This window comes from Cervus canadensis, chromosome 15, assembly GCF_019320065.1.
Source record: "Cervus canadensis isolate Bull #8, Minnesota chromosome 15, ASM1932006v1, whole genome shotgun sequence".
NCBI classification, from domain to species: Eukaryota; Metazoa; Chordata; class Mammalia; order Artiodactyla; family Cervidae; genus Cervus; species Cervus canadensis.
In genome coordinates this window covers 49,086,893-49,103,674 of record NC_057400.1, presented here as the reverse complement: position 1 = coordinate 49,103,674, position 16,782 = coordinate 49,086,893, and positions in this window count along the sequence as shown.

Sequence of the window (16,782 nt, the reverse complement as noted above, 5' to 3'; positions counted from 1 at the left end):
TGACTCGAGTTGATGACTAAATTTGTCTTCTTCAGATGGAGGAAGCCAAGAAGCTCTGGGTCATGTGTTTCCAAAGGAATCTGCAGTATCTTTAGCAAATAAAATGTAGTAACTTTTAGAAGGGACTTAAAAATGATCAATGATAGTTTTTCATTGTGAGTACTGAAATAATTAACATGGAGACATTTTGTAAATGGCCTGATATATTGTTTAATTATTTAATTTTTGGATTATGATTATTGTTCATGATCTCTAGTTATTTTTTTCATCCTGTTAACAGTGCTCCTTCCTTTCTAAGAGAATAGGTAGGGGAAATCAGTCCCTGATGATTCTTTTTACCACCTTAAAAAAAAACTGATGAGCAAGGAGATCAAAACTAGTGAAATGAGAGAGTGGACTTATAAGTCTTAATTTGTGTTTTAAGGTACAACAAAGAGATACTGACCTTGGTGGCTCAGACGGTAAAACGTCTGCCTACAATGCGGGAGACCTGGTTCGATCCCTGGGTCGGGAAGATCCCTTGGAGAAGGAAATGGCAACCCGCTCCAGTACTCTTGCCTGGAAAATGCCATGGACAGAGGATCCTGGTCATGGGGTCACAAAGAGTCAGACACAACTGAGCGACTTCACTTTCACTTTCAAGGAGATACTGAACGGTCTCTAGTACTGAGATCACTGGAAATGGGAAAGGATGCCCCCTTCTTTCCCAGCATTGGTCTATTTTAGAAACGATCACAACTGACCTGGCATACCCTGAAATGCAGTGGGAAGTGCTGAGGCTGCAGGTGCTAATATGTACCACTGCCTCCTCTCCCCTGCCCCGCAAGCTGACCACCTACACCTTAGGCACACAGGCTGGTACAAATGCCTCTGATTGTTTAGTTTCAGTCCCTTTATATACTAATTTATTGCTACATGTCTCAGCTTTCCCAAGCTTCTGTGTTCCTTCTTTGAAAAGGGCAGTTTCTTGTGGTTGGACTGGGTAGATGAATGAATTTACCTGTCTAGGTAGAGTCTAGACAACTGCTATCACTCTTCAAATTACACAGGGACCTTTTTTCTCCAAATGAACAAAACATAAAGACTGAAATTGTTTTAGGTAAAGGTTTGCCATCACTTCATGGCAAATAGATGGGGAAACAATGGAAACAGTGAGAGATTATTTTTGGGTTATTCCAAAATAACTGCAGATGGTGACTGCAGCCATGAAATTAAAAGACGCTTGCTCCTTGGAAGAAGCTATGACCAACCTAGATAGCATATTAAAAAGCAGAGACATGACTTTGCTAACAAAGGTCCGTCTAGTCAAAGCTATGGTTTTTCCAGTAGTTATGTATGGATGTGAGAGTTGGACTCATAAAGAAAGCTGAGCACCGAAGAATTGATGAGTTTGAACTGTGGTGTTGGAGAAGACTCTTCAGAGTCCCTTGGACTGCAAGGAGATCCAACCAGTCAATCTTAAAAGAAATCAGTACTGAATATTCATTGGAAGACTGAAGCTGAAGCTGAAACTCCCGTACTTTGGCCACCTGATGCGAAGAACTGACTCATTGGAAAAGACCCTGATGCTGGGAAAGATTGAAAGCGGGAGGAGAAGGGGATGACAGAGGATGAGATGGTTGGATGGCATTACCAACACAATAGACATGAGTTTGTGTAAGCTCCGGGAGTTAGTGATGGACCAGGAAGCCTGGCATGGTGCAGTCCATGGAGTCGCAAAGAGTTGGACACAACTGAGGGGCTGAACTGAACTGAAAGGTTTAGAGTGTCCAAAATGTCCAAATATAGTTCTTCCCCTTTGATATTCCATAAGTCAGAGTAGGCCTTAAACTGAAAACTTTTTTGAGAGATAGTACATTGACTTACATCCATGTGAAGAAAGATACAACCAGTTAACATCTGACCCTTGATGCGAGCAAGTTAATGTTACTGAGAGGTGGAGACAGCCACAGGCACCTGGGTGGTGATGAGGTAGAGACTCAAGAAGGACCAAGAAAACACTGTAACAATAGTAGGTTTTACTGACTCAGTCATCTTGTTTAGTGCAGTCCCACTTTAAAAACTTCTCAAATAGACTTTTAAAACAATCAGATGTTTTGACTGATTTGCATGTTATGAAGCAGAATTATGGCCATGTGTCTGGATTCCTCAATTCCAGTGGACCCAATTTAGGAGTTCAGCTTCTGTAGCACTGGCACCAGGGTTGGAACACTTGCTTCCTTTGTCAAATGATCCTATTTAGGTGTTCAGTTAAAGGAATCATTCATTAGCAGTGTGTTATCTGGACTGGCAACATATCTGCATCAAGTTCTCTTAAGCGCTAAACTTTCTCTCACTCTCATTCCTTAATAAGGCTATGAGGGTGTTCTTTGTTCAAAACTCTCCTTATGTTAGATTTCTGGTCATCAAAGGTGATATAAAAAATCCAGAACCAAATTGCCATCCTATTTTCTTTCTAATTCCCTTTATTTATTTATTTATTTTTCTTTTCATTTATTTATTTATTTATTTTTTTCTTTTCATTTATTTTTATTAGTTGGAGGCTAATTACATGGAAGCAACCTAGATGCCCATCAGCAGACGAATGGATAAGGAAGCTGTGGTACATATACACCATGGAATATTACTCAGCCATTAAAAAGAATTCATTTGAATCAGTTCTAATGAGATGGATGAAACTGGAGCCCATTATACAGAGTGAAGTAATCCAATTCCCTTTTAAAACAGAAGATTGCGCTGTGAACTTCATTCAAGTGTAAATGTCAATGTTGATAATTGGGATGTAATTATATGGGGGTAAAGCTAGATACTGCCATAGAAAAAATAAACATATGACTCTCCTTTTTCTTCTAAATGTGTATGTCCCCCATTTTTCCCTCTGATTTCTGCCCAAGGATGCCTTCTCTACTCTTTTCCAGACACCAAAACACAAGGAGAATATCCAGACCTGAGGCTGTCTCAAGTGATATCCATCAGGCTCATTGTCCCTGCACTGTGCCGGGGTGGTCCAAGCCACAGGTAATCCTGAAATGGGAGTCAAATGGAGAAAAAGACTAATCCCAGAGCTGTGGGCTGCAGCAGAACAAATTCCTGGCGTATGGCTGGTGTCACTCTTGTAAGAGTTGTCAGAGGGGCAAGGCTGTTCATGGAGTTTGCATGTTGACCAACTCCTTCCTGAATAATAATATAGTCCTCTCTCCAAGGTCACTCTAGCAGAGTGTGTTTCTCTGAATAACTATGAGTTGAGTTTATGGCTTCCTATTAAAAAAAAGTACACTTTGAAATTCTACCTCCTCCCTTTGTCAACAGCTCTCCTAGTTCCACTGTAGAAGTTCCCCTTACTATACCAACAATGCTTCTGACACATGAAGAGCTTAATTGCAAATGTTGTTCATAAAAGCATAGCTAGGCTTGGTCAAAACCAGGAACTCTGTTTTTTATCTGGCATTTCCTGACTGTCCCAACAGTAAGATGAAGCTGGGGTAGTCATTTGTTTCCCTACCCTGTAAGATCCTTAGGTATAATAATAATAAGGGACTGAGTCGAGGGTACATTTGGTAGATTCTTTGAAAAAAGATTCTTATTTGCAGAAAACATCATTTCAACTGAAACAAGAGATCTTTGTTTGAAAGGTGGGGTGAGGAGTATTATATTGGCGAGTATTGTCCTTCAAGAGCAAGAGAAGATGGGTGAGAATGGAGGGAAAGGAACAGAAGAACTGGGGATTCCCAGCAACAGAGAGACTTGCGAGAAATAGCGTGGAGGTTTAGTAAGAAAAATGTGGCTCTCACAGAGGGTAGGAAGTGGTTACTCTTTCTGGTGTGACCAACACATGTAGAGCATTACATTGTTTTTATTCCCTGGCTTAAGAATGATCCTTTTACTAAGTTAACTGGTTTCTTCCTATCCAAGACAACTTCCTTTTCCCAGAACCTTAACTGAGATGATAAAGAGTCAAATGAAATTAAGAGCAGATGCTTCATAAATCCTATTGTGTAATATGCAAGTACCATCCAGTAGGAAAGAACTCACTAGGAACCAGGAAATGGAGAAGAGTTAAAGACAACCTTCAGCAGTTAGAGAAAACTGGACTCAAACCCAGTTTTAAGGTCTTCTGGAATATTTGTTCTGTGCCAGCCTGTGTTAGGCTCATGAGGTGCAAGGATGACTGAGTAGGGCTTTTCCTATTGAGGAATCACTCATCATTCATTCGTTAATTGTGGATTAAGGAAGCTCATAGAGCTGCTGCTTCTCCTCAAATGCCCCTTGCTGGCTCCCAACATGTGACTGTCATCTGTGACTATTTTTCATTCCTTGAGACTGTTTTAGATTGTCAGAGGAAGGATGAGTTCATCCCTTGCTGGTGGACATGTGAACCACTACAACCTTTTTTGAAAACTGTCTGGAAACATTTATTAAAGTAAAACATACAAATTACTTTTTGACCCAGCAGTCCCACTCCTGGGAATCCTTTCTATAAAAACAAAGCCAGTATGAACTTATGAATAAGATGTGGCAACAAGATCCAGGAACAAAGTGGTGGCCACTAAGAGTGGCTAATTAAATTGTGGTAGATATGTACATGGAATGTTATTTTGAAGCCGTGAAATAGAACAAATTATGGCTCTGCCATTTGGCATGGAAGGCTTTCCATGACCTCCTTTTTAAAGGCAGACAGGAATCTCTATATGCATGTGCAATTTAAGTGAACAGGGAGAAAATATGGACGGATATGCCCTGGGTTGTTAATATTGTTCACTTGTAGATGGATGGTGTGGGTGAATCAACAATGGGATAAAGCAAGAGAGAAAGGAAAAGATTTTGTTGTTGTTGTTGTGTTGCATAGCTTGTGGGATTTCTCCAACCAGGGACTGAACCCAGGCCCTTCGCAGTGAAAGCTCAGAGTCCTGACCACTGGACCTCCAGGGAAAGATACTTTTAAAAGACTGCACGGAAAATAATTTGACTTAACACAATGCCAACTAAAATAAAGTCCTGTTATACGTCTACTCCCCCCCCACAAAACCAAATATCAACACACACAAAAAAAAGCAAAACAAAAAACTCCTGATTCTCATAGAGCCTTTACGTCCAATTACAGGCAATATAGAGAAAAGAGGAAATAGTCAAACTATATCCTGGGGACTATAATCAATAAACCAATGATGGACTCCCAAGGACAAACAACTTGATTTATTCAATAAAAATAAATCACACGCAAAACAATGGAGAAGGAATCTACTGATTAAAGGAGATTTAAAAGATACAACCATCTGTAGTATGCAGGCCTTATTTGCATCCTGAAGGAACATACTTTAAAACAACAATAAATCCATTTATGGCAATTTTTATGAAACAGTTGGAAATTTAAATAATGGATAGTTGATTATGATAGTTTTTATTAACTTTGCAGATATGATATGGTATTAGAGTTATCAATATAGGAGCTCTTATCATTTATGTTAATTACTGAAATATTAATGGATGAAATAATATGATGTCTGGGAGTTGTTTCAAAATACTGAGGAAGGAGCGAGTGAGTGTGTGGCGGGGCCAGTGGTTTTAAGTTGAGGTGGAGTGAGTGATGGGTATGTGGGACTTCAGGATACTAATTTGTCTACCTTCATGTATGTTTGAAATACCCCATTATAAAACGTTGAAAACATGATATAACCACATTTTGTTATTTATATAAAGTTTTTTGGCAAATTTTTAAGGGAAATTAAGCAAATCAAAAAGCAAGATTAACTTTGAGATATATAACATAACTCTTTTATCAGTGTTTCCATGAATTAAAGTTCAAAACTGAATTAAAGCATTGCAGAAAATGGGACCATACTGAGATTAGCTTCTAGTCTTATAACCTGTGCCTGAGATGAATATCTTGTTAAGAACAGACTGCCCATCTATTGGAAAGTATAGATTTGTTGTAGGCTTTTTACATTCTAAATATGATTTCAAATTTTCTCTGCTCCTTTGTCATAATGTTAAAAAGTAAGATACCTCATTACTATTTTATAAGATGCATCAAAAGCTTTCCCTATAATGGAGTTGAGCCTGTATTTGCTAGGCAACAGGACCCAAAGTCAATTCAAATGTTTTTCATATTAATCAAGGAAATCAATCTGGCCTCATGTATTTCTTATGAAAAATGCTTTCCCAGCTGTTATGGGAAATACAAATATTAGTAATATGGAACACAAACTTGACCATCAACAAGTTTGTGATGTCTGGAACAATCACTGTTTTTAAACATAAATATCTTTATCATCTAGATGCATCTGGATTAATTTAGTTTGCAAGATATATTGACACCATTACATTGACTGAGATCTGTGAAATGTTTGCTAGCCTTTCTGCTTTTCTGAATATAATGTTCATGTCCCGCTTGAATACAATGAAGTAAACCTGGCATTTTGATGGTTGCTTATTTTAAAACGTGAATTATTAGCTTGAAAGCAAACTGCTGATAAACTAATTGAAATTCATAGCATCACGTGATGGGAATGGCAATACTGTTAATGAAGCCTACCTACTTATGCAGAGCCTATAGTGATCGGGACTAACGTGGTTAGGACTCCGGGCTTCCACGGCAGGGGGCATGGCTTTGATCCCTGGTTGGGGACCTAAGATCCCATAGGCCTTGACGTATGCCAAAAAAAAAAAAGTGAAAGCTTATAGTCTTTAAATCTTTTCTGAGCATTCATGCTGCTCTGGGCATGAGCTCGGCTTTCTAGATTCCCTGGTACACTCAGGAGTTTTTCAAAGGCTTTATTCCCCAGAATCTCACTCCATAGCTTTTTCTTCCTTTTATCGTGTTTATTGCTTCCTTCAGCTGTTGATTTTCATCCCAGGTGGCAGCAGCTTGTTCCTTTGGCTGCCAATATTTTTGAGGAACATCCTTCACCCTGAGGGCATTCCAAGACAGGTGAAACAGGCAGGCTCCTTGTGGTGGTTCTTCAGGGAACTCACAGACATGTCAAAACAAGTGTGATTCCTTGGGAACAAGGTTTTCTCTACTCTCTCCAATATCATGCATTCATACTTGGAATTCAAATTGCCATCTTGAAGAATACCATGTAAGTGTGTGTTGGGGGGGGGGGGTTAAAGCTAAGTTAAAATGTTACAGATTCTCTTATTATGTTTTAGTGGCCTTCTTCTGGTTAAGTGTTAGTGGGTTGCTGTAAAGTTTTGCTTATCTTCCAGCATTCCAATAAAGTTAATCCTTACAGGACCCTTACTCTCCACTCCTCTGACCCCCCAAGTAAATGAGTAAATGTTTAAAAATGAAAACTAGATCCCATTGTTCCTTTGCTGGATCAGAACTCATGAATGTGGTTTTCAAGGTCCTGCACGATCAACCTTTCCTTACCCATCCAGCCACAGGCCACACCACTCTCTCCCTTTCTTAGGCCAGCCTCTCCAAAGCCTCAGTCTAAGTTAAATCGCTCTTCTCAAAAACCTCTTGAACATTTCCTTAATAGACTTTATGAAATTTGTCATCATTTCTATGGTTACTTGTGTAATTATTTATTTATTATTGGTTCTCCTTTGGATTATAAACTTCATGAGACTATGTCTATTTTGCTCATCATCTCTATCCATAGTGCCTATCATGATGCTGAGCTAATAGTCAATGATAAAAGAATATTTGTTGAATTAATAAATGAAAGAATGAGTAGATTTGGGATCAGAAGCAGTCTATTGTGATTTTTCCCAGGGGGTAATAGCATTAAGTGTTTCCTGGGCACCTGTCTACATGCTAGAAATAGGAGTAAACTCTCTTTTTCCCTTGTTCTTTGCCCTCTTATATGTGTCAGGAATATGATCCTGTTTGTTCAAGGACTGCTCTGGGATGGAGGAACTGAATTACAAGATGAGCCAGGGGCAAGAGTGGAATTTTTATGCTCAAGATAAGCTAAGAATTATCAGTGAAGAAGGAGAGAAGCTTAACCCATTAGACTAAAAAAAAAGAAAAGATTTTTCATATTAAAGCATTTACAATTGAAGTTGATTTACAATGTTGGGTTAATCACAGCAAAGTGATTCAGTTCTATTTAAATACACACACATATGTGTATATGTAGGTATATATATGTGTGTGTGTGTGTGTATGTGTGTATGTATACATGTTCTTTTACAGATTCTTTCCCCTTACAGATTACAAAATATTGTTATTACAAAATAGTATAGTTCCCTATGCTATACAGTAGGTCCTTGTTGGTCACCTTACACACTACTATACTTAGTAGTGTGTGTGTTAATCTCAAATTCCTAATTTATCCCTTCCTCCATCTTTCCCCTTTTAAATTCATTAGATTGTTCAAGAAGTTCAAAAGGCCATTAGTTTATGAAGACATATTTCTCATAAATGTTATGATGATATAAATAAAACAAAAATGAGGGCAAAAGACATTGGAGTTATGGTAAAATCTAACAGATGTGTCAAAAAGCACAGCTGCAGGCGCTTCCAAGGGGAAATTTAAAAATGTGAATCCAGTGGAGTGTGAAGAAAAGAAGAAGCAGGTTCTCACTGTTGGGAGTTAAATGTAGTTCCCTGGCGGCTCAGACAGTAAAGCATCTGCCTGCAATGTGGGAGACTGGGGTTCAAACCCTGGGTTGGGAAGATCTCCTGGAGAAGGAAATGGTAACCCATGCCAGTATTCTTGCCTGGAAAATCCCATGGATGGAGGAACCTGGTAGGCTACAGTCCATGGGGTCACAAAGAGTTGGACATGACTGAGTGACTTCACTTTTCTTTCTTTTTTCTTTTAGGGGCTTAGAGATTTGAAGGTGAAAATTGAGAGGCGACATTGGAAATTATGAAGAAAGCTATATATACTTTAATATTGCTGTGAATTTTAGCCTGATTATAAAAGTTAAATATGAATGTTTTGAAACTTAGGATATTGTAGGAGATATTAGAAGTGACAAATGGAATTTCATGCTTGGAAAGGGTGTAGGTATTTTTAATCATTGTTTAGTTGTTGTTAGTTGCTAAGTCACATCTGACTCTTTGCTACCCCATGGGCTGTAGCCCACCAGTCTCCTCCATGGGATTTCCTGGCAAGAATACTAGAGTGGGTTGCCATTTCTATACGTTATCTTTTTATTGAAATAACCATTCTGATCACACATGACCCAAGAATATTCAAATAATAAAGTAAATATAATCAGATGTTAAAAATTGGTCCTTAAACATTGTAACCAATCATTCCAGGCTTGCCTGTGATTTCACTGATATAAAGCCATGGCCATACCTCACTAGCCATTGAACTATTTGGCACAGTCCCCTTAACTGTGAGCTATTTGCAGCGACCAGTTTGAGCACTGCTAATGATTTTTTCAGGTTCTAAGTAGTTGTAGAAATCTCAGCAGAGGTTTGAGAAGCCAGCTTTGTCATAAGGTCTGAGACCAAGATGTGGCTAATCCAGGCTTTGAGCAAGTCACAGCACCATTTATTAGCAGTAGAGCCTTCTCAGTGAGATTATGGACAAATTGTCACCTTTAACAGTTGACTGAATTAGGTATAGGTAGTTTACAAGGCTGATAAGAATAAAGGGATCCAGGAAGCAGAAGTGTGGAGGAGAGCAGAGCTTAACGCTTTAACAGTGTATCTGAGCTGGCAGTGACACGTCAGGAATAGGGCTGAGGGAGGAGAGGGAAGTCAGTAATCATTTAGGTGGGGGATCACTCAGAGAGGCCATGAGAGGTTGTTGGAATGAAGATTTGAGATGAATCATTGCAGAGTCACTTAGTTGGGCTGTCTCTTCCTCTTTTTTTTTTTTTCTTATTTGCTTGTGCCATTTTCTGAATTCCCTCTGATCAAATCTTCAGAATATATAAAATGGTATACCTGTGTCTCTGTGTATTTGCCTATATCTTCTTGAAAAGTAATAATGCAATTTAATTTCTGAAGCTATCTAGGAATGTAAGAGGATCTGTTAGCTTATGTCTAGCTGCATGTGAAAGAATATCCTGGTAGTAGTGGCTTAAATAATAAGAGCAATGATGTCACAGTACATGAAATCTGGAAGTATTTGGTTCCAGGGTTGGTTCAGTGGTTCAATTATATCATCAAAGCCCAGACTCTTTTTATCTCTCCACCCTGTTGTCCTTAGCTTGTGACTCTTCATTTTTTAAAAGTATGTCATGTATCTCATGATCACCAGATACAATTTCTTAAGTTCTGACTTAGAGGCAAAAGCTCCAGCTTAGAATACGATATATTGTGAGTTTTGTTTCTGCTTGGCATACATGTGTGCACGCACACATACACACATTGATTTATACTAAAAATAAAGACTTAAAGAGCAGTCCGTGGAGGGGGTGGTGGTGGAAACAACTAGTGACTGTCCTTAGAATATGCCTATAAGGAACATGTGAAATCTTGAAATGAATTCCTGAGAATACAAGCAATCACCCTTCCACGCCCAATAAAGAAGTATGTACATGCTCAGTCACATCTGACTCTTTGTAAGCCCGTGGTCTATAGCCTGCCAGGCTCCTCTGTCCATGGGATTTCTCAGGCAAGAATTCTGGAGTGGGTTGCCACTTCCTTCTCCAGGGGACCTTCCCAACCCAGGGATCAAACCCACATCTCCTGCACTGGCAGGCGGAATCTTTACAACTGAGCCACATGGGGATCCCGATAAAGAAGTTTGTGCTCAATCATTTCAGTTGTGTCCAACTCTTTGTGACCCCATGTACTGTAGCCCGAAAGGCTCTTCTGTCCATGGGATTCTCCTAGCAAGAATACTGGAGTGGGTTGCCATTTCCCAGTCCAGGGGATAAAGAAATGAGGATGTGGCAAATCAGCAAGTATGGGATGGGCTGTGGTTTAAAGAGAGGACGCCTGACTACAACCCAGGATAGAGGAGCACGGGCTCTGACATAGGTCTGCTGGAACCCTTGGGCTGGATGGGAAGACAGTCTCTAGAGTGATGGCAGCTGACTCTACTTCTCTGTCAGAGTTGGCTGCAAGTCAGACTTGGCTGCAAGCCCTCTATTTGGCACATCTCAGTTTGAGGTTTGATGCTCATGACCAGGGGCCCCTAGTTAATCACTCTTAGTCATTGCTATTTAAAATTGTGACATTCTAACATGTGCCTGGACAAGTGTCATTGAGAAGCCATGAACTAGTGAATCAGGTCTAGATAGCTCACTGCTTTAGAGAAGTATTTCAAAGCTAAGTTTTCTGTTGTCATAAGGCATTGCCTAGAGTCAGTAAGAATGCAGTTGGGGAGCCTTCAACAGTAATTTACAACATAGCAATAAAAATAATGTTCTTGCCTTCACTCTTTCACTGGTAAGAATACTAGTTTACAACATCCACCTGGATTGAAAAACTTATATAGAGAACTGTATCTTGGTCATATGAGACTATAGGATTGCTGTCCAAAGGCATGACTGACTGATTTGGTAAGACTGGTTCTTTATTGCCAAGGTATGAGACACTAGTTCCCTAACCAGGGATCAAACTTGCACCTTCCTGCATTGTAAGGCAGAATCTTGACCACTAGACTGCCAGAGAAGTCCCTTTTTCTTCTTTATTAATTTTACCTATTCTTCCCTCTTTTCCAATTACTGATTTTCACTTGTAATTTTTATAACTATGTGTACAACGATGCGCCTTTGGGGAAAGGCAAGAACTACCATACTCAAAAGCATGAAAAAAGATGTGCTCATAAATGAAGTCTATGTTTTTTCTGCCAGTTTTCTTCATTAGGAAGGGAAACAAAAATAGAAATTCTGACCAAGTACTGAGTGCTGAAGAGGATAAATATCTGTGGAGTTCAGTGACTTTCTTTCAGATAACTATAAGTTACAACTTGCCTAGACTATGATTAAACAGTCTTATTTGGTATTGTCGACTCTATAGGGGGAGCATAAAACATCTAAAAATATGTTGAGGTTACTCAACTCACTGCTTTTGGTTCCCATGATCATCTTAAAGGAAGCATGATTTGAAGGCCATACTGAAGGGTTGTATGTATCAAGTGTTTTACTCTAAACAATCAAACAGGTAGGACCGGAAGGAGTTCCAGGAGCCAAGGCCAGATGTGATAGATGGTTGGGATAAGCTGTCCATGGAGCCAGAGGGGACGCCAAGCATTGTTCAGATTAGAGCCAGCTTGTGGGAGAAGTGGGCCCAGAGCAGAGGTCTTGAGGGGGTTGGAGCTACCTACAGGTTTAAGACCATTAGGCCATATCACCAAGTCACAGCTTCAGACACCACCACACTGGGCTAGTCTACATAAGGATAAACCAAGATTGCAATGCAGACAAAGACCTAGAATCCACAGAACCCTTGCCTATGATTTCCAGATGAAGGCCCCACTTTTCTGCAGAGGCTAGAGTCTCTAGGGCAGAGAAGTAAAGACTGAACTGCAACTAGTATTTGGAGAGCACCCAGAGTTTCTAGATATATTTTTAAAACATCATTCTTAGTATACATTTTATTAAACATCCTTTTAGACTTATACCTCTTGCCATATACTTTATTCTTTTTATATAATAACTTGCATATTACAAAAAGGAGTAGTTTTCTCTTATTGCATACAATTCAGAAGATACAGAAAAGCACAAGGCAGAATCTAAAACTCACCCATGTTCACATTTTTATAGCTTACAGATAATCACTTTTATATTTTCTTGTATTTTCTTCTAGTCATTTTTACATGTCTATAAAACAAAATTAGGCCCAGGTTGGATGCATGAGACAAGTGCTCTGACCTGGTGCACTGGGAAGACCCAGAGGGATCGGGTAGAGAGGGAGGTGGGAGGGGGGATCGGGATGGGGAATACATGTAAATCCATGGCTAATTCATGTCAATGTATGACAAAAACCACTATAATATTGTAAAGTAATTAGCCTCCAACTAATAAAAATAAATGAAAAAATAAATAAATAAAAATAAATGAAAAAAATAAAATAAAATTAAGTACAAAACAAAACAAAACAAAAGATTATTAAACAATATTTATTTCTTAGGAAAAAAAAACAAAATTAGGAATATACTAATTTGGATAGATACAAATTTTACCTCACTGCCTGCCTGGGGGTGGCATTTATCATAGGATAAATGAAGCGGAAGAGGAAAAATGCATGGGTTACTGGTTTACACTGTTACACTTTCATACTGATCTCCAATCATCCCCGCAGAGCCATGGATATCTTAACTTCTTGGGACGGGCTTCTACTCCATGACTATCAATACTGTATGTGGGTGTCAAACATGGGAACCCTTGACTAGACAAAATAGGATTCAGAAACTTCATTAAACAATTTTTAAACATATATTTTTCACGGCAGAGCTAGTTGTAGGATGTGATTAAGGAGGGTGCCTAATTGGCGGCTTGGGGGATGTTGGTGTATACATCCACATGCCAGCCAGATAGATTAACATCTCAGGCTCTAAACTAAAATTTCCTAATCTTAAAGTGTAATCTCTAGGAGTCAGATAAACTTTGTGGTACCCATGCTGGAGGAGAAACTGCTCTGCCCCTAGATCCAAAACACTTTCTTTTCAAAGTCCAGCATATTTGCTCAGGATCTATGGCACAGGGAAGTTCAGACAGGCTTTGTCACCTTATGAAGGTGGTATTACCACTCCCATTCTACAGATGAAGAAACTGAGGCTAATACAGATTAAATAACGTGCCCAAAGTCACTCAGCTAGTGTGTGAACTCAAATCATTGTGTTTCCAAAGCCTATGTCTTGAGATTGGTTAGCTTTTAACCAAATCTCCTGTGCCCACAGCTAGACCTCGTCTCTCAGTCTCTCTGGCAGGTAGGTATGGCCATGTGACAGAGAGCTCTGGCCAATGAAGTGTGGTGGAAGTGATGAATGCCACTTCCAGGTTTGTTGATGGCAACTGCCCACACAAAGTGTCCCATATTTTCTCTTCCCTTTGTGTGATGGCTGGATGCCAATGTACAAGGAGACCTTAGAATCCACATGTGAAGGATGGTGGTACCTCTGTCAGCTTGGGTCCCTGAATGACTTGTGGAGCAGAACACCTTCCCCTGCCACCAATTTTCCTTCACTCGAGACCTATTGGACTTCATGTGAGTCCACTTATCATTAGCAGCTGTCGTTCAGTTCAGTTCAGTTCAGTTCAGTCGTGTCTGACTCTTTGTGACCCCATGAACGGCAGCACACCCGGCCTCCCTGTCCATCACCAACTCCCAAGTTTACCCAAACTCACGTCCACTGAGTCGGTAATGCCATCTAATAATCTCATCCTCTGTCGTCCCCTTCTCCTCCTGCCCTCAATCCCTCCCAGCATCAGGGTGTTTTCCAATGAGTCAACTCTTAGCATGAGGTGGCCAAAGTATTGGAGTTTTAGCCTCAGCATCAGTCCTTCCAATGAACGCCCAGGACTGATTTCCTTTAGGATGGACTGGTTGGATCTCCTTGCAGTCCAAGGGACTCTCAAGAGTCTTCTCCAACACCACAGTTCAAAAGCATCAATTTGTCGGTGCTCAGTTTTCTTCATAGTCCAACTCTCACATCCATACGTGACCACTGGAAAAACCATAGCCTTGACTAGACAGATCTTTGTTGACAAAGTGATGTCTCTGCTTTTTAATATGCTGTCTAGGTTGGTCATAACTTTCTTTCCAAGGAGTAAGCGTCTTAACTTCATGGCTGCAATCACCATCTGCAGTGATTTTGGAGCCCCAAAAAATAAACTCTGACACTGTTTCCACTATTTCCCCATCTATTTCCCATGAAGTGATGGGGTCAGATGCCATGATCTTATTTTTCTGAATGTTGAGCTTTAAGCCAACTTTTTCACTCTCCTCTTTTGCTTTCATCAAGAGGCTTTTTAGTTCCTCTTCCCTTTCTGCCATAAGGGTGGTGTCATCTGCATATCTGAGGTTATTGATATTTCTCCTGGCAATCTTGATTCCAGCTTGTGCTTCTTCCAGCCCAGTGTTTCTCATGATGTACTCTGCATATAAGTTAAATAAGCAGGGTGACAATATACAGCCTTGGTGTACTCCTTTTCCTATTTGGAACCAGTCTGTTGTTCCATGTCCAGTTCTAACTGTTGCTTCCTGACCTGCATATAGGTTTCTCAAGAGGTAGGTTAGGTGGTCTGGTATCCCCATCTCTTTCAAAATTTTTCAGAGTTTATTGTGATCCACACAGTCAAAGGCTTTGGCATAGTCAATAAAGCAGAAATAGATGTTTTTGTGGAACTCTCTTGCTTTTTTGATGATAGAGTGGATGTTGGCAATTTGCTCTCTGGTTCCTCTGCCTTTTCTAAAACCAGCTTGAACATCTGGAAGTTCACAGTTCATGTATTGCTGACCAAGGAAGCGCTAATGTAGCCATTTTTCTCTCTGCTAATCTCTGTGCCACAAAAACACAGCCAATTATGTGTTAACTGATTCAGATTGTCTTTTTGCAGTTTATATTGGTTTTCAGGGTGGTAATGACCAAGCAAAAGAGTGCATCATCAGTGTACATGTGCAAGCTCCCCTGGACTGAAATTTCAGTCTTACCCTTGCTGCAACTCAGCCTGTCGGCACTGAAAACCCTCCTTTACCTGTCTTTCCTTACCTAAACAAATTACATATCACTGTTTGGCAACAAATAAAACACCATTTTCTAATCTCTTCACTCAGTAGATATCTGGTCCTTGTTAATGCTGTCTGCATGTGTTCTAAGACCTTGAAAAAGTGAAAGTGTTAGTCACTCAGTTGTGTCTGACTCTCTGCAACCTCATAGGACTGTAGCCCGCTAGGCTCCTCTGTCCATGGGGATTCTACAGGCAGGAATACTAGAGTGGGTTGCCATGCCCTCCTTCAGGAATCTTCCCGACCCAGGGATTAAACCCAGGTCTCCCTTGCTCACTGTCTATTTCTGACATGGTCCTTCCCCTACTTTGGGGCATAACTCATATTTCCCCTCTTCTGACACTCTTTTTCTGATGATTCCTGTCCTGACTGATGTGTCACATTTTAAATACCTGAGAGATGCACTGAATATTTGACATTTAACATTGTTTAATTTATATTCCTTAATTGCTTTTTATGTGAAGCCTAATCTTCTTTTTAAAATTTAAACATTCTCAGGGACAACTTAATGTTGTCCCTGGACAACTAACTTAATGTTGCCCCTGGACAACTAACCTAATGTTTACAAGTTGGAAATCAGCATAACACCCAACATGGTGTCACGTAAATAATTTTTTTTTAAATTATTTGTTTATTTATTTTTGGCTGTGCTGAGTCTTTGCTGCTGTGTGCAGACTTTCTCTAGTTGCGGAGACTGGGGACTACACCTTAGTAGTGGTGCACGGGCTTCTCATTGTAGTGGCTACTCTTGTTGTGGAGCTTGGGCTCTAGGCACTCGGGCTTCCATATTTGCTGCCTGTGGGCTCAGTAGTTGTGGCTCATGGGCTCCAGAGCCCAGGCTCAATGGTTGTGGTGTACTGGCTTGGTTGCCCTGCAGCGTGTGGGATCCTCCCAGACCAGGGATTGAACTGGTGTCTTGAGTTACAAGGCAGATTCTTAACCACTGGACCACCAGGGAATTCCAATAAATTGTTTTTGAATGGTTCAAGGAAGGAAAGTAATGCAGCTTCTTTTATTTCTTCCATAGTGGGTGCCCATAATGATCGGCAATTCAAGTTTTTAAACAACCATTGGCCAAATTCTTCCTTGAGGCATTTTGAGGCATAATTTTGAAATGTGGTCCAAATTGGTCTACTGTGACTTCTGAGGCTCTACAATAGGGGTTCTCAAGCTTCAGTATGCCAGGGGCC